This window comes from Amphimedon queenslandica, unplaced genomic scaffold (assembly GCF_000090795.2).
Source record: "Amphimedon queenslandica unplaced genomic scaffold, v1.1 AMPQUscaffold_12728, whole genome shotgun sequence".
Lineage (NCBI taxonomy): Eukaryota > Metazoa > Porifera > Demospongiae > Haplosclerida > Niphatidae > Amphimedon > Amphimedon queenslandica.
Genome location: NW_003547036.1, coordinates 23,469 through 26,913, shown reverse-complemented (window position 1 = coordinate 26,913; position 3,445 = coordinate 23,469).

Below are 3,445 nucleotides of genomic sequence, written 5' to 3'. Positions count from 1 at the left end.
CCAAGCTCCATCTCCACTTCAGCTAGGGGGTACAGTACGGTATCACCATGAGCACACCTCACTGCCACTGCTTCTAATTCTAGTAGTTTGTCTTCTGGTACCAAGTCATGTCGCACCATAGTCCTAGTAAACCCAGTATCCAGCACTATGTCCTTCACTCTAGTCCTCTCTACAAGAACAGAACTTCTAGACATTCATTTCGGGATTCCTCCACCACAGAACCAAGCTTTATCTGGACACTGCATCGACATGTGGCCCAGATTCCCACAGCTATAGCACTTTACGTTCCTTAGTGTAGGTTTCCTTTTCTCGGTCTCCTCATCTTTAGTACTGGCGTCCTCTCGCTCACTTTTAGTGGGGCAGTTGTAAGCAAGATGTCCAATTTGTTTGCATACGTGGCACATCCTGCTATCAGCCCCACCCTTCTGCTTAATTGAGTCTTCACCAGTCTTCTCCTTTCCACCCGTCTCCTTCCAGTTCTTCCCAGTCATCCTTCTAGCTGTCATATAGTTCGCTAGTGTAGCAGCTTCATCTGCCGACATGGGCTTCCTCTCATTCACCCATATCCTTAGTTCCGGTGGCATCACATTGTGTAACTGCTTGAGTAACATTTTCTCCCTTAATTCAGCCATGCTTCTACACCCTACAGTCCTGCGCTCAAGAAAGTCACACATCCTAATTGCCAGCTCAATGTAGCTGTCTCCTTCCTTCCTTCTAGATGATCTGAACCTGGATTTGTAGGTCTCCTCGTTGCTTTTATACCTTCTCAGGATGGTGGTCTTGACCTCGTCGTACTTTGCGCTGTCACTAGTCACTGCTGTGTAGGCCTGCTGGGCCTTTCCTGTCAGTTGGGGAGCCAACCTATAAGCCCAGCGTTCCTTGGGTACCTCATAGGCCTCCATCAGTCGCTCGAAGGTCTTCAGGTAAGCCTCTATGTCCTCCCCCTCAGTCCGTTTTGTCAGCTTTACTGCATCTTTGGGTTCCCATTTTGGTGGTTCCCCCTCCAACGCAGGTGTTGCTGGTATAGTGATAGAACAGAGGATCTCCATCTGTCCTTTGAGCTTCTGCATCTGTAGCTGTTGCTCAGCATCTCATCTCTTCTGCTCAGCTGCTGCCTCCTCTGCTTGGCGTTCCCTTTCTTCTGCAAGCTCAATCTGTCTTCTCCTGTCCTCCTCATCACGACGTTGCCTATCCTCCAGAATGACCTTTAACAATGCTGCAATATTCTCGGTTTCAGATGCCATCCTCTCCGGTTGTTTCGCCTTCTCTGCTGTAGCTTTAGGTGAAGTAGTTTTCCCAGACATAGTAGTTGGCATTCACTATCTCTCTCCACTAAAGTAAGAGTCTTGCTTCAACTCTCAGCAAGAGTATACCACCGCTGCCACCAAGTGTAAGAGATCTACACGTGCCCCCCCCAGGCTTACGCCAACTACAAGAATATTTTTAGGTCATAAAACTAACCAACCATGGTTGGGCACTTTTATATCATTTTCAAAATCATGTAACACAAACAAGTTAAAACTATTTATACATATGACACACACATGACATAGAGAGTTCCTAGTTATATGGCAACCTTGGCAAGCCTGAGCAAGCCCGAGCTGTCATCCCTCACATAAACCACAGTCGCACAAATTAGTTTAAGGTCAAACCACAATACATTCTTAATACACAATACATACACCACTAATAATCAATAGCACACATACAACTAATAATTCAAATGATAATGATACACATACACATACCTATATAAAAAAGAATAATAGTCAATAGTTTTTAATCCATCACAGAAACTCCAAAATAAAATCCACCATTTCAAGCCATTATATGCATGCTCAATGGTATGTGACCACAAATTTGCCAATTTAAAATTGTGCCCATAATTGACAAAAGGTACCTGATGGCAAATTTAAAAATTCATCACTATAATAAAAAGTATCAACCTGTGAGTGCTCTGTTTGACAACTATTGTGTTCAAAAGTTACATAGTAACTTTCCAACTTTAACTCCTTCCAAAATTTCCTGCTATATGGGATAGCTACGCATCATTTATCTGGTCACCTTTAGCAATCTACCATGCATTTTGCAAGTACAATTAGCTACATAGACCAATACAATAACTTTGAACGTTAAATAACATCTATAGAGTACATTTTTTAACTTGTTAGTAACAAACAAGGTAGTTGGGTAACATATTCTAATACATTGCATCTTGATTTTCATGTCATAGATGGGAATGGCGTGTAAAATATGTTTTTAAGACATTCAATCATGTGTTGTCACATGTGTGACTGATCAAAGATATTGTTGACAGGATCATCTCCATAATGAATAGATACTGTATATGCTACTGCAAAGCAGGCACAATCCTTATCACCTTTTGTTTCACCAACCACGGTACTTTTACCATAGCAGATCCATAGAGGGCAATGAGCTGCTTCTGTAACTTTGAGTGAATGATCTCTGTGTACAAGGAGTCATAAAGGAAAGCAATGCCATTCCTAAAATGACTAGTAACCAATGGTCCCCAAAGTTGTGGAAAATAATGAATTGTTTGTAGCCAGCTAAATGAGAATTAGTTTCTGAGTATACAAACATGACTGAATCATTGGCATGTCTGGGAATTGTTGTGACAGTAGTTTAGCAGTAGCTTTGACATGCTTATCAGAAAGGGGATGGGTTCCTTCTAGCTGTAAACAATCATTTTCCTGAAGATTCAATTCTTTTATCCAATAGTTTACAGGACTAGTGTATCTCGTCAATGAGCAAGAGCATACCTGTGTACGGGTATAACATATAATTGATGGCACACAGTAATAAAAATAATATTCATGTACCTCCAAACATCTTGACATTTTGATAACAGCAGTTTTTTTCATCATATGACTAACACAATGTATCTTTACCCCAAAATAAAGTATGCTGGAGGTTATCTTCACAAAAAAGGAGACCTGTACCAAAATGATTTTGCATCACATGAATTTCATAGTGTTCAATACCCTTTGCCTTTCTGCCATCTCTTCCAGCCCTTCCAAACTGTTGGACTACACTGCAAAAAATGTTTTGTTATTTCAACATTTTTAAAAAGTTAAAACTGAGATGACCTTTAGTAGCACTTGAAATGACCACATTTAAATATATTAGTTTTAACCCATTTCCCTTCAGTAACTTTAACCATTCAAATTATGTTTAATATAACCTTTTGAAAAGTAAATTTAAACAGATCTAAAATCAATTCAGAATAAATAAAAAAAATTTCTATAAATAAGAAAAAGTAGGGTTGTCAAAAAATAAAAGAAACAAGTGTGTTGAGTTCAACCATAATAATAATTAATAGTTTAATTAATAATAATAAACTTTAATTATTAAAAAAATAATTTATTCATGAAAAATTTCAAACCCTACTTGCAGAAAATGATAATGTGGCGAGTCCATGCAATGC